Here is a 26,492-nt window from a genome sequence, read left to right on the forward strand (position 1 = left end):
TCTGAGTCCAACTCAACTCTTCACTCACGGTGGGACCTTGGGCAAGTTATCTCATCTTTCTGCGCTTCAATTTCCTCACCTATAAAATGAAGATAATGACAGTACCTAGCCCTGAAAGTGGTGGTAAGGAATAAAGAAACGAACACCTGTCAACAGATTATAACAGGCCAGGTACCCAGGAAGCAATCAGTACCTGTCAATGGGTATATTACAGTCAATGACCCTCTTTCCCTCATTCAGCATTTATTAACATGCGTGTTTAAGTTAGCCATCTTCAGAGTTCCACCTCAAACCCCTTACTAAGAAGGAAATTCTGAGTACAGTCTAAATTGTACTCAGATTCTGATTCAGTCAAAATATTGAATCACTATGTTATACATCTGAAATATAATATAATATTGTAAATCAACTATACTTCAATTAAAAGAAAGAAGGGAATTCTGTAGTCCCCATAGAAAATCTAAGAGCTCCATGATCTAGAACTGAATCGTCAAGAGAGGCCCAGAGCCACCTCCTTCAAAGGAATTCCTTTCTGGGGCAGAGATGTGGGAGAAGGAGTTCCAGGCTGAGAATCAGGGGACCCAAGTCCTAGTAAATGTCATTTTCCCACTCTGTGGCCTTGGGCCAGTCACTCCCCCTCTCTTGAGTGTGAATTTTCTCAGTTGTAAAATAAAGAGGGCTTTCGGCTACGACTCTCAGTTTTTCTTCTGTAAAAAGGGATAATAGGAAGAACTATCATACATGTGCTATGACGTGCGACCCAAATAAAGCATCACATACTAAAATGGGTGAGGGCCTGACCATGGCCCACAGGCTCTAGGCCATCTGGCTCCTGTCACTCATGGGCCATCTCTCTCCCTCTCACCCATTCTGCTGCACACATTGGTCTCCTTGTTTTGCTTTCGTCCCTCAGCACTACTGCCTTAGGGTCTTTGCCCCTGCTTTGTCCCTCTGCCTAGGGTGCTCTTTCCCCACATAGCCCTATGGCTCACTCCCCTACTTCCTTCAAGTCTTGAATTATTATTTTTTCCATAGCAACTATCACTTTCGAGCATAGTACGTGATTTCCTTACCTGTTACGATTATTGCTTACTCTCGGTCTCGCCCCAGACTGCGAATGTAAGGAATCTCTGTTTGGTTCCTCAAGAGCCGAGAAGACCACCTGGTACATAATAGGTGATCAATAAATATTTGAGGATTCACTGAGTGAATGAATGGAGAGCACTTTGTACACTAAGAAGGGGCTTATTTCTGGCAGCCTTCCTAAATGTGAAGGGGACATTCTCACTCCTCACCTGTCTTCTTTCCCTTAATTACCTAGACATCTGGACCTGTTTCCATCCCCTTCCTCCCTCCCAGCCTGGAAGTGGAGTAAAGCACCTGTTGGCAGGTAACTGTCACTGGTCTATTTCTTGACTTGGTGAAGTTAATCTGTAAACATCTCTGCCTGTTCTCTCTCCCCCTGATCAGAGAGCAGCAATGGCCTGAGTGTGCATCTTTGCAGACTCGCAGTTTCACTGATGGACACTTTATGGTGTGGGGTGCAGGGCAGGGAGCGTTAGAAAGACCTTCTAGCCAGCGACCTAGGTAAGTCATGCCCTCTAGTCTGGTTCTGTAAGGAACAGAGGGGATATATATTTTGATCACAGCTGTCTGACTCTGTCTCTCTCGATTGGTCTTGAACCTGGCTAGGTAACAGGGTTGTGTCATTTACTGACCCCTAAAACTCCAACACCAAACATTCTGGATTTTAGCAAGTGAAGCCTTACATTCCCTGGTTCCAGATTGTCTACAGTTCTTGCCATTCTCCTCTGACGTATTCATTTGTGGATGTCCCACTTTACATACAACACTGCAAACTGGGCACAATTCTGCAATGAGGTTTGTGACCCAGGGGAGAGGGGCTGTTACCTGCTCGCCCATTCCAGACACCGTTCTGCTATCAATGCTGTGGAAAGATATCTCTATATCCCTCCTCCCACCACTGGTCTCTCCTAGACCTGCAGTCCTTGGACACTTTCCCACCCAGGATCTCTGGTGCCTCAGGGCTCCACCCCCTGCTCCCATGGGACGTGACGCTGTTCTGTAAGTTGCTAGATTAGGCTCCTTCTTCTTGTCCCCTGAGATCTTCTAGGATACCGTCTCTATCACCCGACAAGTTCACTATCGCTTCCAGCTTCACGTTATCCCTGACCACAGCGAAATGATAGTGACCGCTGCCTGAATGCTTGCAAGGGCTCAGGCATGGGGCCCAGCACCCTCCCTACCTCGTCCTGTTTAATCCTCAAAACAAGCCAACGAGGCAGGCGTTACTATCTCCCATTTTACAGATGAGGAAACTGAGGTTTTTCGAGGTGAAGTGTCTTTATGTGTCATTGTAGCTTGTAAGCAGTAGTGTGAATTCCAAAGCCTAGACTGGATGGCTTCTAGGGCTAGCATTTAGGTCTCCATTTAAGCCATAGAAAAACATGTGGACAGAACGGGGGTGAGCCAGAGACCCCAGGCCCACCCCCAGGACCCTAAGTCCAGACGATTTCACTCAGGTCCGTCGGCATCCTTTGGGGTGGCCATTTAACCTGCAAACTTATCCAAAAGGATCATCCAACATTTCTCCATCATGTTCCCAAGGAGCTCAAGAGTGGTGTTCTCAAACACCTTAATGACAACCAGGGATGCCTGATTTGTGGCTTTTTCCTCACCTACTGGCTGAAAAGCCATGAAAAAACCCTGAAGTTAATCTGGCTCCACCTGATCCGGGCGAATCCACGCTGGATTCCAATGAGCACCATTCTGCCCTCTCTAAGCCCCGGCAAAACAGCCTTGGAAACAGCCCAGGAACCAAGAGATTTAAGGCAGTTAAGATCATCACTAGCTGAGTCCAGGTACAAGGTTAGACCTGGAGTAAGGCATTGCTTACCCACCAGCAAGTCAATGGCAGGGAGGTGAGAATGGCATCGGACAAGGAAGCAAAACAATTCATTTGGCAAGAAGAGGTCTGTCTCAAGGCTCCCGGTTCCCCTTTCCCACTGCAATTCTGGAGCTCTGGGCTGCACTCGGCTGAAACAGCAACCCCTGCCGACTCCCTTCCTGAAGCATCCAGGCAATAGTGACAGCAAGTCGTCAGGGTACATAGACATTAACAGCCTGCATTTATTAAGCTCTTACTATTTGCCAAGCATTGTGCACAGTGCTGATTTACATGATCCCTTAAAATGCTTTAAAAATATTTTTAGCAAAGAAATACATGCTTATGGCCAAGAAATCAAATACTACAGAGGTTTATAATGAAAATCACCAGCTTATAATAAAAACTAGCCATCCCCCCCCCCCCAAAAAAAACACTCCCCAAAGGCAACTCTTTGTTTTCTAGCTCTTTTGGTGATGACTTCTCTAAGTATAGGATTTCTCTTAACCTTCAAAAAGATTGGATGATGTAGATAGAATTATTACCTCTCTTTACAGATGATGAAAGGGTGGCAGAGTGTAGCCTCAGGTCACACGGCTGGAAAGTGATGGAGCCAGGATTCAAACGCACGTCTGCCTTACTCCACATGGACAGGCTTTGTTGATAACTACTGGTTAGGAGCACCAACCCAGACTAGTCAGGTTTCAATCATAGTAAGGGCACTCGCTCACTAGCTTTGGTAACCTGGCAAGTTATTCCCTTCTCTGTAACTGATTATTCAACTGCAAAACCAGAAGGCATGTGGTGAGAATTATGGATTATGAACGATAATGACGGGGCTAACAGATGAGAGCTTTGAACTCTGCTGATCAGAACCAGGACTCCAGACATGTTATTATTATTTATCAGTACTGTTTTCGTTGTTGCCTAGCCCCTTGCAGTTTACCTGAGGTGTCCGTATACGTCGTATGTGGTCCTCATATCTAAGAGGAGTCAGGGCAGAAATGACCGTGTCTCTTAAAAGTACTTAAAGGTATAACTATTAGTCCCATTTTACAGATGAGCAAGTACATGGAAAACAAGGTGAGTGACCTGCCCAAGGGGACAGGCTGGTTCAGAGTCACGAGCAGTCATGAAGACCCATTTGAACTCTCTTGCTAACAGGGCTGGGTGCCTTTGGACAAATCACTGTACCTCTCTAAGCCTCGTTTGAACAATAAGAGGGCTGAAGTCAAGGCCTCAGTTCCACCACTCTCTAACAGAGACGCGATTAGCACTGCAGTTGAAAGAAGGTCGCCCGAGTCAGACTCTGGACTTGAATTAGGGTTTTTCCACTTACCACCTGGATGACCTTGGGCAAATTACTTAGTCTCCCTGGGCCTCAGTTTCCTCATCTGCAAAATGGGGCTAAAAACAGAACCCACCCTAGAAGATAGCTATGGGAACTGAATGAGTAAACTCGTGTAACATCTCAGGACAAGACCTGGCCCATGAAAGCACACAGTGAACGTCAGCTGTTATTCCTGAGCCTTAGGTGGTCATCCTGGCCTCCTATACCCTGTCAGCCCTATGCCCTGTGTATCAGCACCAAAACCTCTCTCCTGACCACGTGGAGCCCACTGGGCAGGGCATCACCTGTGGTTTCCAGGTTGGGTGGTCTCAGGCAGAAGTGTTAAACTCTCAACTTAAATTCAAAGGCCACCTCCAAGTGCTTAACGTTTCAACCTGAATGGAAAAACCTACTTTTCTATTTCTGCCTATAACACTGATGGTAGTGGTAGTGTTTTGCTTTCCTTCTCATATAGTCTGAAAATCCTGAAGAAATGTCAAAAAGAATTCACTGAGTCAAGTATGTGATAGTATTTAAACTCTTAGGAGTGAACCATTTCCTACATTACCAGAAGCATAAAGGGATGATATTTTCAATGACATTACTCAATAAATATGCTATTCAGGGCCTGATTGACGTTGCTATCATTTGTAGTTAACAGGACAGTGGTTTGTTCGTTCCACTGGAAAATATCTGAGCCCACCCTGGAGCCAGGCGTGGCCCCATGCTTTGATGATCCAATGACAATAATAGTAGCAGCAGTAGCAAACGCACTACTACTTATCAATCGCCTATTGTGTTGGATCCCCTCCCTTTGCTCTGCAGATCCACTCTCCACCCTTCTCCACTCTGCTCTGTGACTCCCGTGGACTGTTTCAGCGGGGGTCCTCACCCTCTACATCCAGGTGAGTTCTACCACGGAGAGGAACCAGCGTGAGATCAGAGGGTCAAAGGAGAGTGAGGTCCCACCACCACTCTGGGACCCAGAAAAAAAAAAAAAATGAATCTGTGCCTCATCTTTCCCATCTGCCAAATGGGTCAAATAGTAATACTTACCCCGTAAATATGGCTTAAATGAATTAATGGGTTTAGAACAGTGCTGGCCATAGTCGGCACACAGTAAATGTTAGTTCTTACTCCTTATTATCTCATGGGGCAGCTACTCTGCTCCAGCTACCCCTCTCTTGAGTCCCAGTGGCCTCTTGCCCCTTCAGGTATAGGGGAGACAAGGCCTTCAGCTGTTGCTAGCCCGGGGCTTCCGCAGGTCTTGTTGGCTCTGTTTAACCCTGCCCACCCCACTGTCAGTAGTCCATTCATTAGCTCCCCTTACCTCCTCATTACCTGCTGGGACCCTAACTCAGACACCTGTACATACTGTGTTCTAGGCAGTTTTCATGAACTTTCTCTAATGCTTTAAACCCCCCTGTGAAAGAAGCATTATTGTGCCCATTTCTAAAGACAGGAAAACTGAGGCGTAATGTCCAACCCAAGCCCCACAGTTAGGAAGTAGTTAAGCTGAGTTTCAACTTCAGGCTTAGCTTTCATACCCAGGCCTGGCTTTAATGCCCAGTGAAAATGACACAGGCAACCCCGACATCCCCCAAGCTTACAGACAAGAGGTGATGACAATCTTGCAGAGATGACGACTCTGATAGGAATAAGAACAGTGAACCTGACAAAAAAACCAAGGGCATCCGGGATCGGAGTGTTAGTCAGAGATGGCTTCCCAGAGGAGGTGCTATTAACCTGACTCATAAAGAGGGGGAGTTACTCTGGAGGGAGAAGAACTGGAAGGTGTAAAGGTCCAGAGGGAGGAGAGTCAGAGAGAAGGAGTTTCATCAGGAGCTGCAAGTAGTTCAAAAGTCCTGGAGCAGCGACCTCGAGGGGGAGGTAATGACAGGAGAGGGGTTTGGGTCCTGATGGTGAAGAAGCATGGATGCTGAGCTGAGAAGCTGGGGCTCAGACGTTGTGGTGCTGATGCTTGAACGGGAGGTGCTCTGGTCATCTGTCCATGATGGCCAGCTCGGTCAGGACAGAACGTCTTTCTATTTCAAACCTATCATGGAGCTCTGCATACAGTTGGTGGCTCAATAAATGAGACTGAAAACTAACAGAGCGAATTCGAGGGCAGAGCTGTTCCTCTGAGTCTGAGCAGGCGCGACCCATGCCCAGCCCACATCCCCCTACCCTTCCCGCTCCAGCGCACAGCGGCCTCGCTTCCAACTGCCGACACCTGGGTCTTCTCGCTTGGGGGCTCTCCCTGGTTTCAGGCCCACTTTGCTTCCTGGGCGGCAGGCTGGAAGCACAGGAGAATCCGGCCCCTCAGGGAGCGGCCCACAGCCGTGGCTGATGGAAGCTGGTGAGAAAGTGCCATACCTGTCTCAGCCAACAGGTGGCCAGAGGTCCCCGTGGGATTAAGTCCCAGTTGCCCACTGTGATAACTTCCTTGAAAATGCTCCATGTCTTGCTACCTTCTCATCCCCGTCTCACTTCCTGGCTCACCCACCAGAGTTCCCTTCACTTCTCAGATAAACGACGCGCGCTTGGATCTTTGTCTTGGGGTCTGCTTCTGGGCAACCCAGATAAGACAGTCTGACTCCTGGTTTCACAGAATGAAAGAGCACAGAATAAAGGGTCTTCAGGGGTAAGCTTTCAGGGGCAGAAAACACGGACTCAATTGCTGGTTAATGGCAGAAGTGGGACTGATCTTACGTGCCGGTTGTGTGCACAAGCGAATTCAGGATCCTGTGTTCTAGCCTCAGCTCTGGATGCACCGTCGTATGCTGGAAAGAACGTGGGCTTTTGAGAGAGGCAGACCTGGGTTTGAGTCCAGGCTGGGCCACACATAGGCAGGTGACCCCTCTTGGAAGTTGTGTAGCACCTCAGTTTGCTCAGCTGGGAAATGGGGGCCACACCTACACTGCACGGTTGTGATGATATTCAAGTGTGAAAATGTAAGTAAAACACTTCATGGAGAGAAACTAGGTGCCTTTCTAGTGTCTTTTAAGGAACTGCTTATTCTGTGTTCTAATTGCTGTCCACAGACCTCCAGTCTAGCAATGATCTCATGATACGGGCAACCCTGTGTCTTTGCATATTTGTGCCTCCCAGGGGACTGGAGGCGCCTAAAAGATGGGGGTCACGTTGTACTCAACTTTGCATCCCCTGCATTTAGCACCTCACCTGGCACAGAGCAAGCACTTCATGAATGTTTGTCGAATGAATGATAGAAATGAAAGAATCCCTACCAAAACCATCCACCGCTGACGATGGGTTTTCTGAGCATTTGTTCATTCGTGCCATCTCAGTTCTGAGTCCCACTATGCACCAGACGCCCTTCTAACAACACAACTGTGGCCTCCCTCAGGCGGCAGCCCACCCTCCGGTGGGGAGAGAGCAGTGATCCTCAAGCCAGGCCGCCCAGCAGACGACTCTGGGACGCTTGTAAAATGAGCACGTGTCCCTAGACTCCCGAGACTCTAACTGAATTATTTGGGGGTGGGGCTGGGCAGTGGGGTTTAAAGAAAACCTCTCAGGTGAATATACTGTGCTGCTGGGCTGTGCACCAGAGGGATCAAATGAAAAAAAAAGTAAGATCCTTTCAGAGAGTGAAGAAGGCCGAGATGAAAATAAAACGGAGGATGTGATTTAGCCAGTGGTTCTCAGTAGAGGGGGAGGGAAGGATGGGACAATTCTGCCCCCATGGAGACATCTGGCAACATCTGGAGATGTTTTTGGAGGGAACTGGAGGGAAGGCGCTACTGGCATCTGGTGGGTCGAGGCCAGGGACGCTGCTTGGCACCCTGTGATGCACAGGGCAGCCCCGCACGACAGAGACTCAGCCGTCCCCAAGTGTCAACAGTGGTGAGATGGAGAAATCCTGGTCTGGAGGGACGGGGAGCCGGGACCACTCCAGGGAAGGCCTCCCCGTGGAGGTGACAGGAGGGCTGAGACTGAGTTCCAGCGCAGGTCCCTGGAGCAAGTGACGTGGAGCGCTGAGTGTGAGGTGGGCCCAGAGCCACCGTTACAGCTCCGCACAGAAAGACGCCAGATGGTTAAACCGCCAAGTCTGGCTCACGCCACCTACTAACCTAAGAGCGCGCCCACCTCTGCTCCGGGTGCCATTTGGGGGTTGTTTGCTGGGCTGGGAGGGGGAAGGGAGAGGGAAATCCGGTGGCTTTTGCTTGGCTGCTTTCACTTTTAAGTGCCCACAGCCCAGAGTCCCCACCCCCTTCCCAGGCTCAGAACCGGAAAGGGGGGAAGGAGAGGGTGTTCATCCAGGCTGACCACTCAGGGTCCCGCCACCACCTGCAGGCTCACTTTGTCCTCTTCTCCTAAAGCAGCTGGTCCCCCTGGGACCCCCTGGTCCCCAAAAGCTCTAACTGGAGGGGAAGGGAGATTGCTTTGGAGACATCCTGCCAGCCTCCTGCAGCCCTGGAAGAAGTGATTTCCCAAGAGAAACAGGGATCCACAGAGCCATAAATAAACATGGCATTCCAGAGGCCGAGGGCTGGGAGGGCAGCCCGGCCAGCTTTGCCCCCCTCACCCTCACCGAGACGGCCCATTAACTTCTCCAGCAGGCGATGGGCCCCGAGAACCTGCCAGACCCCCTCCACCCGCCACGAGCCGCCCCTTCTCTTTCCCTTTCTCGCTTCTTCCCTGTAAATCAGTCCCAGGCCCATTGCCTTGGGAGCTGCACACAGCAGCCTGCTTGCTCAACACCACGTGGGCTTTCCAAGGAAACGTCATACCAGTTCCGTGGGCAATTTCGCTGGAGAGTCAAGTTCTTTTGTACAAGGCTTCCAGAAAGATCTGAGTCAACAGGCTCCTTTGAGGCAGCTGGGTGGCAGCAGGCCTCTGACAAGCAGCCCAACCTGCAGAAGCCCTGCCAGCCTGGAGTGGGCAGAATGAACCTAACCAACAGACCACTGGGAGGAAAAGTCACTCCAAGCCTGTGAGGCCACAGAGGCCACTTTACAAGCGGGGACACTGAGGCCAGAGAGGGGGCGAATGACCCCCTCCAAGTCAGCAGGCAGTGGGTGGCCGAGCTGGGGGACCCCAGGCCTCCTGACCCCCGCCTGTGTGTAGAATTTCTTTCAGGACACATACTTATTCCAGAAGAGTGGAAAAGTTCCACGTCGACTCATCCAAACGGAAAGACAGAGATTGCCCAGAACTGGCAGCCCTCTTCCTCCAAATGTGCATCTGGGGTTAGGAGGACACTACGAACACCTCTGCTTCCTTAGTCTACAGAGTTCTCACCTGAGCTGAAAACATTCCCCTGTGTTCCCGGAGTCCCCAGATAGAAGCCCCATGTCAAAATCCTGTTCATGAGGAAAGCTGTCAGACCCAACTTACGAAACTCCATCTCACAGGAAGGGGCATTATGGGAACTTTGCAGGAATACGTTTAATTAAGTAATTATTTTACTAAAAATGATAATTTACCCACTATGCCCTGAGAGTTTTATTCCAGATAGCCAGAATGAAGTAGCTAATTTGCAATAAATACACCCTCTCTGCAAACCCAGGAGCAGGAATTTTTCTGTGTGTTGTTATTTTCAACAAACATCACACAAACGTATAGTCTTTTCATTCGTTGAAAGCCTTGGTTTCCAGAGTTGGAGGTCTACAGCACGGAACTTACAAAAACAAACCATCAGACTAAATGTATGTTTTCTGCTGTTAAAGTTGGATACAAATACCTCTGCATTGGCAAACAAAAGACTCAAAAATATTAAACTTTCCAGCTGTGCTGTTTTAGCTCTGTTTGTGTGTGTGCGTGCACCTGTCTACATATGATATAACTTCCAGTTGTAGGTTTTTGTTTTGTTTTTATGAGTCTTTCAGGCAAACCTCCCACATGGTTTTGAAAGGAGGAAAAAAAAAAAAAACAAAACACGTTCTTTGTTCTTTAGCTCCTGGAGTTTAATAGGATTTTCATTCCCCCTCCCCCTTGGGAAAAGACTGTGCTCTTAAGTGACCACTAGCTATTCTCACGACTAACGCAAGCATTCACTGTTAACCTGCATTTAGGGTTACCGAGAGCACGTGGTGCAAAGATGTTTCATCAGTTGCCAGAACAAATGACCGAGTGCCAAATCTCCAACAGCTTGCCTCCTGGATAAGGGTCACTGTGGGTCCATTGGTGCTGCCTGCCTCAGGAATTCCACAAATATTTACTGAGCACAAGGGGTGGCCACAACAGCTTGGGGGCTCACTGTGCTGTCTCCCTCCCACTGTTTTTGCAGAAGCCAAGGGTTGCAGGCTTCCTCTGTGGGTGTCTAGCAGAGCAGAAAAGCTGGGGGCCACCATGACCCTGGCAACCAGTACCATGTGAACCCAGGACAGGGGAAGAGGGCAGGATGGGATGGGGCTGGGATGAAAGGGACCTAATGGCAAAAGCATTTTCTTTTTCTCCAAAGTAAATTCAATTGCTGTTATTCGTGCCAAGCAAAGGCAGAGGGTTGGTGGGATGCAGGTGGATGGGACTCTTCCAGAAGCTTGGAAAGAAGAAGCTGACTACACCTCAGGGTCCAGCGGGGTCATCGAGACCGAGAGTTTCTCATAATCAGAAAGACTGGGCACTGGCCTGCCCCCTCCTCGGATGACCAGCATCACCACAACCAAGGCCTCTACTTCGCGGAGATAATCAACTCATACCAGTATATTCTGGGCACCAAACCAGCTACAGTATGTGAAGTTCACCAAAATGATATTTAATAGACTTCTTTGGATTTACATCTCTTCCACCTGCACCCCCCCGCCCCCCAATATGAAATGATTAGCTTGGTCAGAGAACTTGGCATGAAATTCTAATACTGCAAATCAAACAAGAAAATAGTGAAGCACAAGCAAAAAGCACGGGGCTCTAGCCCAGTTCCCATTGCTAGAATTACGGCTCTGTGGATCCCTGTTTCTCTTGGGAAATCACTTCTTCCAGGGCTGCAGTAACTTGACATCGTGTGTGTCCTTTACCTTCTGTGATGGAGGGAAGGATGGTTGCAGCCTTCACCACCTCCCCATTCCCCCCCAAAACCTAGGAGTTGGGTGGGGAGAAGGACTTGTCAGCTCTCCTGCCCTGGGCGCTCTGGGTTGGTGGAAAGGCATATGGGCAAGGTGTTAAGAGGTTAGAGAGGTGAAACACTGTATCCTTTTTTTTCTTTGGCTGCACTGCAGGTCATGCAGGGTTTTAGTTCCCTGACCAGGGATAGAACCTGGGATAGGACCTGTGCACGCTGCAGTGGAAGCGCGGAGCCCTAACCACTAGACCTCCGGGGAATTCCCCAAACACTGCATCCTTAACATTCCCGAATGGAAGTGCAGAGGAGAGAGAAGCACTTTTTGCACCATTGATGCAGTTTGTTGTCCTGGAGCCAGCTTTGATATTGAAACCTTTTATAGTAGCAGAGGCGCCTTGGGCCTTTCACGCCCCAGGGAGAGCCTGGGTTTCCTCTCCTATGAAACCTCAGAGGGTTGGACTAGGTGATCTTGGAGGTTGACAATAATATTGGTTGGCTGACTGTTCAAGACAGGAACTATGCAAAGGTGATAACCAACAAACGCTTGGCTGGTTAATTACGGGATCCATTGGTTGAAGAGGGTCCTTATTTTCCGAGTAGAGCTCAGGGGCCACATGCAATGTTTTCAGAGTTAAGATTCAAACACAGGACCATTCCTGGGCGGGATGCTGGGATCAAGGTTCTTAAGTTACTTTGCAAGGTCATTTTAAAAATGTAGAAAGTTCCATAGAGAAATAAACATATCTAGACTGAAGCAGTATCTTATTCACCACTGTAGCATTTAGCAGGGTGCCTGTAGTAGGAGGTGGAACACTTCTTGTATGAATCAACAAAGTGTCCAACACTCAGAACACTTCTGACACTCCCCGCCACACCCCCCCCCCGCCCCCCGCCACCCCGGAATGTATAGGCATAGCTGAATCCACAAAAAGCTTTCAACTACTTACCTTAATGGCACTAGTATTTAATCCCTGGCCTTTTCTGCATCCCCTACATATTCCCAACCTCACAAATCAAGTGTTGGGTTTAGAATCAGCTAGACCTGCCAGGGAAGCCGAGCTCTGCCCCTTCCTAGCTGTGTTCCTTCACCTGGCTGAGCCTCAGTTTCCTCATTTATTACATGCAAATAATCAGGCCTCTCTCAGGAGGAAAGGAACAGTCAGGCCCCCGAGGGGAGGTGGGTGGAGTATATAAATTAATCCACGAGTGCTGAGACTCCGCCTGGCACCGTGCACACTTGCTTGTGGTAAATACCAGCCCTTAGAGTCGCTCCCGTGCTCAGCATCTTTCGTGCTTGGCAGTGATGAAGGCCTCATAAAATTTTAATTTCCTTTATGCCAGACTGGATGCTCAAGGCAGAACCAAACTGGAATGGTACTCTACAAAATGTACGAAAGGTAAACATGCTGCCAAAAATTAACTTGCACATTTGATGGTCTTTCGGATCCTCGGGACCACTTCCCCACATACCACTGGGCAGGACAGTTGGACACTGTCCTTAGAGCAAAAAGTGACACTGGACTAAGTGGCAGGAAGTTTTGTTCAGATCTGGGCTTCGCCACTGGTACTCTTCACTCCCTGAGACTCAGCGAGGCCGAGAAGCAGCACAGTCAGTCAGCCCAGGATGTGGCTGGATACAGAGACATGTCCTACTCGACAGACATCCACGTGCTCTGCCACGTTTTTCCAGGCTCCTTGCAATTAGGCTGGGTCATGTGAGCAGAAATGACACGTTTAAAGAGTGTGTATGTGACCCTTTAATTTTGTTTTACTCTTCAGCAGCCTGAAAGCCGATTCTTTGCAATGATGTGGCTAAAAAGTTTAGCCTGGGGACTTCCCTGGTGGAGCAGTGGATAAGACTCCGTGCTCCCAATGCAAGGGGCCCGGGTTCTATCCCTGGTCAGGGAACTAGATCCCGGATGCATGCTGCAACTAAGAGTTCGCATGCCACAACTAAGGAGCCTGCAAGCCACAGCTAAGACCCGGTGCAACCAAATTAATAAAGAAATATTTTAAAAAAAGTTAGCCTGCCTGGATCCCTAAGTCATAGCTACCTTGAAGAGCTCTTGTCCTTCAGTGAATTTCATGAAAGTAAGAAATAATCCTTGCTTGGTGAAGCCACTAGGATATCAGGGTTTATTTGTCACTGCATCATAGCTTAGCCAAAGCTGACTACTCATACATCTTATTCAGTGCCTGTTCCAGAGGGTTCATGCATGTTTGTTACAGAATGGCCAGTTATTCTCTATTACACACACACACACACACACACACACGATTGAAATCTCAACGACTATTTTTCCTAGCATGCAAGATGACCCTGTAAGATTAAGGTTTAGTAAATTGGCCACCTCTCTTGTGACAAGTATTTTTGTTTTTCTTCCCGCCCCAGAGGAAAAATATTTGGTGCCAAAACTGTAAGGGGACAAGTATCTTGAGAATAAGAAGCTGTATTAGTGCCAGGAAGCACCTTCTAAGGGAAAGAGAAAAGATGCCTTTGTTACTCATTCTAGCCATGCAACCTTTTACATCAAAATAGTAAACTCTGTATCCCACTCACTAAAGCACTTAACACAGAGTCTTAATAACCTTTAACTTACATGCCAGCTCTGCAATGTGGCAAGTACTTGGGCTCTGATGTCACTTGGGCCTGCCTTTAAATCCAGTTAATTTCATAAAGCCTCAATTTCCTCATATGTAGAATGGGTATAAAAATTTCTACCAACTGGGGTTGTTGGGGGAATGAAATAAAATAAGACAAGGTAGAGAATACAATATGCTTGGTTCAATGGTTAGCATGCAGCAGGCATTCAATCAACGTGTGTCCTTCTTTCCTACCACCTTTAGAGTTTGGGAGTTTGGTCTCAAGTTCAGACTTGGCCAAAAAAAAAAAAAAAAAAAAAAAAAATTTACCATTGGAATTGGTAGAAAGATCCTGCAATGCCACCTGTGATATTGCTCTGGGTGCCACACAGGAAGGTGGACCCAGTGTTCCTGGAAGGAACAGAGGGAGGAAGTGGACCCAGGATGCATGCAGAGGCCAGATGTCCAGACAAGGTAGCGGGGCTGAGCCAGGGAGGCAGGCAGATCAGCAGAATTTGGCCCAGAGGCCCCAACCCCCCAACCCTGGGACAAAGGCAGCCTGGGACGGAAGCCTCCTTGCCGGCTTCCTGTGACGAAATGGTCCAGTGACTGTCCTTCCAGGCACTGGCAGGGACCAGCCACCAGGGGCAGCAGCGGGCAGCAACTCCTATTTAACTACCTCGTGCTGACCCAGAACACAGGCTCCCAAACAGGCTCTGGTGAAAGAATCATTTACTCATTTGTAGAATCATCCAGTCACTAGAGAGACGCTCATTTTGAACCTACTCAGTGGGCCAGCCCTGGGCGGGTGCTGGGAACACAAAGACAAAGAGGACAGTTTCCCTTGGAGCGCAGGGGTGGTCCACAGTTTTTCACAGAGACAGATGTGCAAACAGATCAAAATCCACGTGCTAAGATTTCTAAGTGGTTATTTCCATGGCATACTAGCCTCTCGGAGGGGAGAGCAAGTATCTCTCTAGCAGGAATGAGTAGATTTTGCTAAGTTTGGAGGATGAGTCTTCTGGGGAGAAGGATCTATGTGTGGAAAAGGAAAGAAAAGGGAGGGAGGATGGCACATGTGGGGTTTAGGGGTCAGCCTTGAATGGCTGAAGTGTGGGACACATGGCAAAGCAGAGGAAGAGGTTGTGGCAAAATACGTCTGGTAGGTAGAGGTCGGCTCTCAAAGAGCCACCATGCCAGGCTCAGGAGTCTGGACTTGATTCTATGGGTTAGAAGTTACTAAGCAGCAGTCCTTGGAATGGACAGGAAAGCTCACTTAAAATGTTTTGATTTTGGGTGCTTTAGACTGGAGATATACTTTCTCCTTTGACCCACTCCCCACCACTCCCTAATGTCCTACACTTGACCCCTTTACTTGTTTCTGCTACCTGCAAAGCCCTGAAAAGCATTTGGGTTTATGACTCCTGGGCATGATCAGATTTGGTATTTTAGAACCACAGGTCAGTGGCGTGGAGGCAGGGAGAGAATGGTGACAGATGCCACGACATATATTCTTTCTGATAACTTCCTCCATCCCCCTCTTATTGAAAAAAACAGATGTAAAAAATCAACTCTGGAAGAGTTCCTGTTCACTTCTGGGTAGTCAGGCCCATCATGACTCCCTCTTCCTATTTCAACACACACAGATTCTCTTTTATTCGATTCTGTTTATCAATTAAACAATGATTTATTGAGCCACCACTCAGCCAGAGCTAGGGGTTCAGGTGGCAGGGGCCGAGGGGGCGGTGTGTGGGTTAAAGTGCAAAGCCCTCATGTCCAGCAAGTCTGAGGTCTTGTCATGGTGTCAGAACACACCTGAGACCACTGGTGAGGCACACGGTGACCCTATAGCACTGACTGCCCACGCTCAGTGTGCCAGCAGGCGTGTGGCAGGCATGGTGTGTGCACAGGGCTGGGGAGGGCACCAGCCAGGAAGTCTGAATGCCTTCGGTCCTGTGGTTCTGCCAGCAAGCCGCCTTCCCCCGAGGCAAGACCACTGAACCTTAGTTATTAAGAGAGGTGGGTCCACTTAAGCCATGTGCAGAATCTACGTGGCCTCTGACCAAGCCGAGCATCATTTCTATCATTTTTGTAACTGAAACGTCTTCTGTATCCAGACATCTTGAAATTGATTCCCCAAATCTCCTACCAGGATCAATCAGTGCACCCCTCTCCAACCCTAAAAGACCAGCATGCTGAGGTGGTTACAACCCAGGCCACCGACAGGGCCCCTTCACCCAGCTGGGGAAAACCAGGGGACTGTCAATTCAGCACAAAGGACCCAAGGCCATTCCTTCCCTGGCTTACCTTGACCCCCACTAGTATTATCCATTAGGTCTTTTCTCAGTCTGGGAGCACAGGAATTGCACTCTGGCTTTGGAGGTAACAGAGCCAGACCTGGAGTGTCTACAGCCCGACCGGGGACACCCGTGGGTTGAAGGAGAGCTAGTGTTGGGCTCTGTGGACGGACCCACCATTCCCAGGACAGGCTCAGCAGGTCTGAGGAGGGCGCGGATGGCCAGTTTCCTTCATCTCAGGCCACTGCTTGGTCACGGGGTGACGGCTCTTCTGTGGGGTGGGGATGAGGCTCCCAGTCACAGATCCAGAGCATCAGGACATCCCTCAAACTCCCGTGACTCAGAGGCAGCCTCACGACACACAGGTCCGAGACACGTTCACACTGACGGCGCCAGTCAGCACTTCTGAGGCACTGCCTGTGCTCAGTTCCCCACAGGTATTCAGGTTCCCCTGAAATCCGCACAGCAACCATGTGAGCAGGGATTCTGCCTCTGCAGGTCCAGCTAGGCTCGCTGTGTGTGGTTGCAAATGCACAAATCCTCCAGCCAGACTGAGGGCCCCTCCGGGGAAGGGGTGGTGGCTTGGTTTTCTGTCCCCACCCTTGCGCCCCCCACAACACGGAGCACAGTGCCCTACACACAAGGAGCAGGGCCAGGGTGAGGGTGAGGTAAGGGGCAAACTAGGCACCCAGGATGCGAAATTTAAGGAGGCGCTTTCACTCTCAGGTGCCGAGCCCACATTTGCTGACCTTGAGAGTGAGCACTGTCTTAGATTTCACACACTGGGTGCCTCATTTGCTAACCGGTCCTGGACCCGGGTAGGGAACTGGTCAAACTGGTGTGTGTGTGTGAAGCCTGCTCCTCTGCTCTCTAACCCTGTGATTGACCTTCCCCGCTCAGTGCCTCAGTTTCCACACCTGGAAAATGGACCTTATGACAATACCAAGGGTTGGCGAAGATATGGAGAAATCAGAATCCCCATACGCTGCTGGTGGGAATGTAAAATGGAAACAGCCAGGAGAACAGTTTGGCAGTTTCTCAAAAAGTTAAACACAAAACCCAGCAATTCCACTCCTAGATATCTACCTAAGAAATGAAAACATACGTCCGCATAGAGATTGCACACAAATGTTCACAGCAGCATTATTACAATCGCTAAGATGTAGAAACAACCCAATTGCCCATCAGCAGGTCAATGGATAAACAAAACAGCCCATGACACCACTGTGGTATGATATGAATTGTGGCCTGCCCAAATTCTTTTGTTGAAGCCCTAACCCCAGAATGTGACTGTATCTGGAGTCAAGGCCTTTAAAGAGGTGATTAAGCTAAAACGAAGCTGTTAGGGTGGACCCTAGTCCAATCCGACTGGTGTCCTTACAAGAAGAGGAAACTGAACACAAAAAGAGACACCAGGGAGGCACGTACACAGAGAAAAGACCATGTGAGGACACAGTAAGAAGGTGGCCTTCTCCAAGCCAAGGAGAGAGACCTCAACAGCAATCAAACCTGCAGACATGTTGAATCTGGACTTCCAGCCTCCAGAACTGTGAGAAGATGTCTGTTCTTTAAGCCACCCAGTCTGTGGTATTTGGCTATGGCAGCCCCAGCACACTAATACATGTGGTCTAGCCATACGATGGAATATTACTTAGCCATGAAACAATGAAGTACTGATGCATGCTATAACGTGGATGAACATCAAAAACATGCCAAGTGAAAGAAGCACATGAAAGACCACATGTTATACAATTCCTTCCATATGAAACGTCAGTAAAGGCAAATATATAAAGACAGAAAGTCTAATCCGTGGTCGCCGAGGGCTGTGGGAGAGAGGGTGGGAGATGGGGATGGAGAGTGACTGAACGGGCACAGGACCTCTTTCTGGGGTGATGGAAATGTTCTGAAATTAGACTGTGGTGATGAATGCATACCGCTGTAAATATACAAAAAGTCAGTTAACTGTACACTTTAAATGGGTGGATTTGAAGGTATGTAAGTTACTTCTCAAGCTATTTTCTTAATTGTGACTAATGCCAATATCTATTACAGAGATGCACAGGGCCTGGCACACAGCACTTGGGACTTCTTATTATGCTCAAATAAGTATCTGTTGCTCAACTGAAAGTTGCCTAAAGTGCCTCATAGTTCCTTTAGTTGTATGGAGACCTTTGGGAAACTAAACTGGGCTGCCACCTGTGATTCTGTGTCCCTAAGTGACCTGCCCCGGCCCACACAAGACTCCCCAATCAGCGACTTCTAGCTGAGGCATGCCTGCCTGATGTGGCTAAAACTGATCCGGTCTGGGATTGCACAGACCTGTGTTGGAGTTCCGGCTCTGCCCTTCCCACTATCTGCTTAGCAGGATTGCCACACAAATGACCTGCGCTATGGTGTAAGGGTGTGTAGAGCCTACACACAGTTGACATTCAGTACATTGGGAAAACCCCCGACACATAAGAAGGCCCTTTGTCAGGCCCTGAATGCACACCCATCCTCGTGTTATCCTCAGTGCGGGCTGGTGACTCCGCCCTCGGCGCTAATCAGTCGGGGAGTGGCCCCAGCCCTCTCGCTGGAGCTGCAGGTGCACAGAGGGTAGGAGAGGCTGCATGTGCCCGTGCCTTAAGAGCATCAGGTGTGGTGTAGGATTGCCTGACTTCCAGAAACCTTGGACAAAGGACTTCCTCACTCTGTGCTTTTTCATCTGTTAAACCGGGATAACAGAGTCCTCACAGCTCCTAGAAGTGCTGTAAGCTAACCCACAAAAGGCACTCAGCTTTGTGCCTGTGATGTCAGAAAGCAGTTGCTGCTAAGTGCCAAATGACCGTGAACTTCCTGAGAGCAGGGATGTTGTTTTCTTCCTCTGGCAGGTGCTCAGTGAGCGTTTGCTGATTGGACAGAAAAAAAGAAGGGGGGAGGGAGGGTACTGTGATGGAGCTGGCTGGTCAGGGGAGTCCTAAGGAAACAGAGGGCCTTGAGTTAGATTGTACATTAGAGGGAAAGCCATACACTGCCATATGATCCTGTAATCTTAGGCGAATTCTCTTATTCCTCTGAGCCTCAGTTTCCCTAAGCTTGATTAGGCAATCCCTCAACTTTCTTCCTGCTAGAATACTCCTTGATCCTATTAATGCACCATTAATAACATTAATAATAATGCTATTATTCTCATCCCCATCCCCTCAACGTCCCCCTCAGGGGATGCCAGAGGACATTAGACTTTCTACCAGGAGACCCATAAATCCCATTTCTAAAAGTGCCGAAGTCAGGCCATGTCCCATTTCAGTGTCGACTCCTGCCCTCCGTCTTTGGAGGGTCTACCATTAACCCACCAGCGATCCAAACCGTTTCTACTCTTTGGCTCCGTGGGCCCAGGAACCTTTGCTCTTGGAAACAATGTGAAGTCTTCCAGCTCTCCTGAGCTGTGTGGCTCTGGCAGAAATTCACTGCCTGCTCAGAATCAATTAAATTCCAGGCCGCTCTGCAGGATAACGCGATCTTGGCGCTCTGTCGGGGCAGGTGAGGTGAGGCCCGCTCCTCTCCGCTCCTGCCTGGGGCCACGGCATCGCTTCCCCTCGCTCTCTTGGCCAGGCGGGCAGTCTCTTCTTCCAGCTTCTAGCTGTCAGTCTATATCTCCCCTCCTCCAGCCCCTGTCACTCTGGCCTCTCCTTACCCCCTCTGGGCCACCACCCACCCTAAACAACGTGGCCGTGACATCCAGCTCTGACCAGGCTGGGTACAAATACCTTACAGGTGCTGTTTCCAAAAAGACAAGAGTGCAATGCAAAGCAAAATAATTTCTAAAAGTTCTCCTGCACAGGCCAGGGAGGTTCCATGGGGGCTCCGGGTACACACAGGGGCTAAGGGAGCCTGAGGTGGCTTTTTTTTTTTTTTTTTAAATTTATTTATTTGTTTTTATTTTTGGCTGTGTTGGGTCTTTGTTGCTGTGCGCGGGCTTTCTCTAGTTGCAGTGAGCGGGGGCTACTCTTCGTTGCAGTGTGCGGGCTTCTCATTGTTATGGCTTCTTTTGTTGCAGAGCACGGGTTCTAGGCGCCCCGGCTTCAGTAGTTGTGGTGCATGGACTTAGTTGCTCCGCAGCATATGGGATCTTCCTGGGCCAGGGCTCGAACCCATGCCCCGTGCATCGGCAGGCGGTTTCTTAACCACTGCGCCACCAGAGAAGTCCCCTGAGGTGGCTTTTTCGTTCGAGCAGTTCAGCCCAGCCTCATATTTTAAAAACAGCGGGAAAAGTAATGTCAGCTGAAAGGAGTTTTCTGTGTGCTACTTAACTAAATGGCCCTGCAGCTGGAGAGAACCACGGGCAGACGTGCTACGATGCAAGGGCTCCCAGTGACAATGATCCTCTTTTATTGTATAAAAACAGCGATGCAGCCATTCTCCACCCTCCCGACGCCTGCTCCTCTGCCTCCTTCCCCCATTGGCTGGCAAGGCTGTTCAGCATCTTGAAAGTAGCGCCCAGCTTCTCCTCCCACCGTCTCCAACTCTGCAGCTTTCAGCCCACTGGGATTCCTTTTCTCGCCAGAGCCAGGGAGGAGAGGGTGGAGAGGGTGCCGTGCCCCCTAGAGAATGTTCTGGCAGAGACACCGATAGAGGCTTGAGAATTGTCTTGGGGGTGGTGTTTGGGGGGCCAAGGATAACAGGCACAGCTCTGGAACTGTCTTCTGTTTTGACTAAACTCACAAACACACGCACGCATGCCTGTGTGCACTCACCCCTACACTCCTTTAGCAGAGAAGCCGTCAGACCGGCCAGAAGCTCATTCTAAAAGTGTCCCTTCTCCCCCCATATTGTTGCAGGCTGGGGTGGAGCTGGCCTCCAGAAGACTTCAGAAAGACCCGGTGATGACCAACGGCATCAGCTTTAGAATCAGACTGATCTGAGTTCGAATCTTGGCTACCTTCTCTTTGTGACCTTGAGCAAGCACCTGACCGCTCTGAGCTTTGGTCTCCTGTCTTTAAAATGGGGCTCCACCATGGCTCTCAATGTGCTCCTCAGGGTCACACTGAAGGACATAGTGGAGAGAGAGCGTTCAGCAGGGCGCCTGGCACAAGGTAGGTGCTCAGTTTTTGGAAGTTGTTGCTTCTCTGAGGATGGTGGCACTGTGTTTGTGGTGTGTCTGGGTGTGCAGGGAGATTTGTATTCATTCCATCTCATCAGCCAGAGTGGACAAGGCTGGGGTCTGTGGCGGGGCGGAGATGGCGGTCGGGGGGACACAAATGTCAGCCCCGCTGAGGAGTGTTTTCCTTGAGGCTTTCTGCGACACTGATTTAAACCGTCACGTTGGCCCAGCCCATGCATGCGCACATGCGGCCTCCTCCGTGTAGATTCTGGTCCTTCCTTGGTTTTCTGCAGATGTTTTGGAGCCCAGAAGCTGCAGCTGCAGGCATCCAACCAGCCCAGAAAATCTCATTCATCTTTTTCTCTCTACCCTTCTTGACAGCAGGCTCCTTCTTTCTCCCACAGAGTCTGTTCTGGGCCCCCGACAGGGAGGATTCCCTCCCAGAGAAAGAGCTAATTCAGTTCGGCCACCCTCCAATGCCCCAGAGACACAGGAATCCGCTCCCTGCCTGGAGCTTGACAGCAAATGGTTCCCAGGATTTGGCTGGTTTCCCCCTGCCTGGTGAACCCAGAGTGGCTTTAAACCCAGGAAAGTGAACCCAGCATACGTTTCCCATTTTTCCATCCCAAACCAAGCCTGTGCACCCCTATAGTATACTCTGAACCTCTTAAACCGAAGTGAGTGAATGCCTGGGTCACACTCCTTAATATCGATCCCCCATGAATCAGGAGCCCAAGCATTTCATTCACTGCAGGTTTTATGTGGTAAATACTGTTGCAGTGAAACATTGTGTAATAAGATTTAATCTCCACTAAGTGTTTCTAGTACTAGGGGGCCAGAGCTGGGCAGAAAGAGGAAGAAAGTGTGCAGAACTGTGGCTTTTAACACGTAAATTGTTCACCAGGGGGTAAGGAGAGGTGTCAGCAAGAAAACTGACTCTTGGTCTTTTTTTTGACTCCATTTTAAAGTTTGGGTGGAACGTGATGGACCGTTGCCAAGACTGTTTTTCTCCTTGGGGGCTTGTTACATGTGCGTATGTGTGAGACACACACACACACACACACACACACACACACAAATACACACACACACCATTGCCAATCAACCCCTCTTAAGTGCATGACTTCAAGCATAGGAACAGGAAACAGATTGGGGGTGGATGTTCTTAAAATCACAACCTGTTCGATGTAGGGCAGGGGCGGGGAATCCAGAGGACTTTCTTTTTTTCAACTACAAATGAAACTACCTTGTCAACACCAAAAACAATGCCCACTTTATTGTCTACCACAGGGGTATGTGAGCAGTTAAGCATCCTTTCAGAACTGCGCTGTCTGGATTTGACCATGACACAGCACATTACAGTACCTGAACACTGTACCAGGGTCCCACTGTGATATTCAGGAAGAGATTTCCATGTCAGTAGTTGCTCAGACTTGCCACAAATGAGCATATATGTGTATGGGGGAGGGGGGGTAGGGAGGAGAATTGCAATGAGATGGGGACAGTTGGGGTCTCGAAATCTACGATAAGAATCCATGTATGTTAATTACGTGGCACCTCAAGGAAACAAGAAGGTCACATCCTAGAGGTGGTGGCAGTGATTATGATGGCGGAGGAGATGATGGTGATAACAGGTAACGTCTACTGAGAATAATCCACGTGTTCGGCGCTGTGCTAAGCTCTTTTATAAATCTCTTCTTAAGCTTCACAACAACCCAGGAGGCAGCTGCTGGAAGAATCTCCATTTTAGAGATGAGGAAACTGAGGTTTAAAGAGGTATGTAATAGCCCCAAATCATAAAGCTATTAATTGGGCAGAGAATCAGGGGTGTTGGTCCTTGCTGGAGGAATCCAGCGTGGGGAACTTGACCGGAGGCCCTCTGATAGCATCCCCTCCTTTAAAAGCAAAACTGAAGGGTCACGACCAAAATTATTCTGCCGATGAGTGGTGGAGTTGCAGGTGGGGCCTGGGGAGTAAGAGGGTCAGGAAAAAAGCAAGCGTCATGTCTGGGGAGTAAACTGGCACCCCTCCTAGTGTATCCAGTTCCACTCACTGAGTTACTGCACAAGGAGAGCTAGTTACTTCCTGGTAACAGCCGACTAACATCAGGTTGATTTTGGATTCCTATTGGCAGGACCTAAAAGAAAATCTCCCTCACTTTCTTAGTGTGCTGTCTTCTTTTTGCCCTAAGGCAGAACTGGTCCCCTGGTCTGAAACTTTCCAGGACTCATTTTAGTTCAAATAAGAACCAAGCTGATTCATCTCCATAAGGCACACTGCTGTCAGTCTTACCTTCCTAAAACACCTGACACTCCCTGCCTGCCATGGCTCCCCAGTACCTACAGATTAAAAGCCAACCTCCTCCACGTCCTTCCCCAAGTGTGGCGTCATCTCTTTGCACAACCTTCCCTGAATCCCCCTCTCCATCTCCCCAGAATACACACAGCTCTCAGGACGCAGTTTTAACTTCATCAGGAATAACCTCTTCTCATCTGAGGCCACTAACGCTTTATCTGCCAACTCAACAACCATTTCTCCATTCACTCCTTCTGCCATACAAGCTGAACCTCAGTTTGCTCATGGCAGTGATGTGCCTAACTAAAAACATGGCATTGCCCCTTCCTGGTAGGGTTGGGTGGCCACGTGGCACAGTTCTGGTTGAGCTAAGGACAGAAGTCCCTGAGAGGGGTGTCCCTTTCCAAATGTAACAGTAAAGCCACACTAGGTAAATGCTCTCTGTGCCTCCCTCATCCTACTTCCCCTTTGCTGGAATGCAGATGTGAGGTCTGGAGTTGCAGCAGCCACCTTCCTACCACGAGATGATAGACCTGGGGTCAAAGGCCTATACTCTAAGGGTGGCAGAGTAGAAAGACAGAGCCTGGGTCCCCAGTGGTACAGCTGAGGCATTGTCCCACCCACTTTCTTGTCTGACACAAATAAGCCCCCATCTGGTTAAGTCACCGGTGGGCAGGATTTCTGTTGCTAACAGGTGAGTGCAATGATACCCGACACACCGCCAGACATTGTTCCTCCTCAGTCATGGGTCAGTTCTGATGCTACCCGCTCTGGAAAATCCTCCATGGGTCCCTCAGAACACAAGAACTGCGCCCTTCATTGTACTTCCACAGTAGTTACTTTTCTCAATTCTAGCACCTATTTCATCCTGTTTTATTTGGCCTGCTGGCTGCTCAAATTCCTAGAGGGTAAGGGGTCTTGGTCTCACTAACATGTCCATGGTGTCTGCAGCAGTGCTTTGCATCGAGGTTAGATAGATGCTTTATCTCAGCAGCACCTCTACAATGTCTGGAGCAGTGCATTGTCTGCACACGTGGAGTGTGCAGGTTCTGGGGTCTGGCACTCTGCTTGCTAGCTGTTTGGTCTTGAGCAAGTTAGAGAACCTCTCCGTGCCCGTTTCCTCATCTATAAAAAGGAGAGGATGACAGTACTTTACCCCGCAGGGTTGTCACGAAGACAAAATAGTTTAATCCTAAGCACTTAGAATGGTCTCTGGCATATAAAATTGCTTAATGACTCTAGGCTTTTATTAGTGTGATGAATCCTACAGTTGCAGAATGAACAAATAAATCAACACACAGCTGCTAAATAAATGAATTAAGAGATGAAAACTAGGAAAATTCCTGAGTTCAGACCACTGGGCCATGGTCACTCTTCCCTCTTTCCTGCCTTTACTTTTCATTCTAACTACAACGTCCCATATCTGGGGAGCTGCTATAGTGGAGTGTTGTAAGGCTTGGCTTCAAACATGGAATTTGATTTTTGCCAAGCGGCTTTGGGTAAGTTTGTTTCACCTCTCTGAGCTTCAGTTCCTTCCACACTAAACTTGGGATAATAATAGTATTTATCTCATAGGGTTATGGTGAGAATTAAATGATAAAGCATGTAAAATATACAGCATTATGCCCGGCATACTGAAACAGTGTTAGCAATTGTTATCAAACACCGTCATTATTCTTTTTGTCAAATGCATGGTCTCCCACTGAATCACATGGTCCTGATGTGGATGGGATGCTTGGGGTGGGGTTGCCTTTCGGCATGTCAAGGTACACTGCATTTACGTTGGGAGAATACTTTCCTTGAGTGCCAACGAACATTTGTGGCATTTTGATTTTTTCCTTTAAACGGGGATTAGCTAATATACCCGATTTACCCCAGAACGCTGGCCTCCAAATTTTCCCCTTAAAAGCTATTAACTTCAAGTGGATCCTTAGTTGACACCAAACCTGGCCGGAAGGTACGCGTGCACGTGAGAACAATCACAAAGCAGAGTGTTTAAACAGCAATGATATTCCCACAGATCGCGGATCCAGTCACTGTCGGTGACACATTTCAATCTAGCTTGTAGATTTCCCCCCTTTGGCCTTAAAAGAAGATGTGTATACAGCTTTATATAACTTTCCCTTTAAACTTAAACCGTTATGTTAGTCCCATTCAAGCACTTGACGGCTCCATTCATCTATTTTTACCACTAAACATGCCATTTTACAAGATATTTATTCCACTTGGTTGTCATTCAAATGCTTTTTGACATTACTGCCCCGGGACTCAAGTTCTTTAACTAACTGCCCTCATAAATAGAAAATCCCCTTTTGACGGAAATCTTGAAGAGCTCTCTGAACCTTACTCTCTTCACTTCAACACGCATTAATTTCTGCTCTACATAAAGGAGTGAGAGTGTGTGTGTGAGTGTGTGTGTGTGTATGTGTGTGTTTTAAGAGGGTAACTGTGGGAGGCCTGAGCGACCCAAGGGATGAAGGGGAGGGATGCCTGCTCCCCAAATCCTGCCCAACTGGGCCTGCCTCAGACTTGGGGAGCTGCTAACTTGGAGACAGAAGGCGATCATCAGGGAGCAGGTAGGGCAGCACTCTAGGGCCTGAAGAGACTTGGTGATCCCTGGGGCCCAGGCTGGGCAGCGACACTTTCAAAGGGGAGGGGTCCAGGGAAAGTCATTATTTCCGCACCTTCCTCCTCCCCCACCTCCCAGACAAACAAAAGGCCATCGCGGCAATAGCTGAAGGCAGAGAGACCCCACTGGCTTTGAAGCCGATCCATCAGGTGGAAGCCTGAGCAAATCACAACTTGGCTTCCCCGGCAAGTTTTCTCCGCAGCCTAACACACCACCCTCCTCCTCCCGGTCCTCCGCCGCCGCCTCCCGAGCTCCGCACAGCGACGAGGCCGAGGGGACCGTGCTGTGATGCTCACTGGTTTCCAACTTTCCACTCCTCTCCCAGCCTCCTGCAAAGCGGCTGAGAAAGGGG

The 26,492-nt window shown here is 49.1% G+C and overlaps 1 protein-coding gene across 3 annotated transcripts in view; it reads right to left on the minus strand.

Annotated features, from left to right (window-relative positions):
* ZHX2 (zinc fingers and homeoboxes 2) overlaps positions 1 to 26,492 on the minus strand; it is a 182,216-nt gene that overhangs the window by 142,965 nt on the left and 12,759 nt on the right. The window lies entirely within an intron of this gene.

This window comes from Balaenoptera borealis, assembly GCF_965194805.1.
Source record: "Balaenoptera borealis genome assembly, chromosome: 17".
NCBI classification, from domain to species: Eukaryota; Metazoa; Chordata; class Mammalia; order Artiodactyla; family Balaenopteridae; genus Balaenoptera; species Balaenoptera borealis.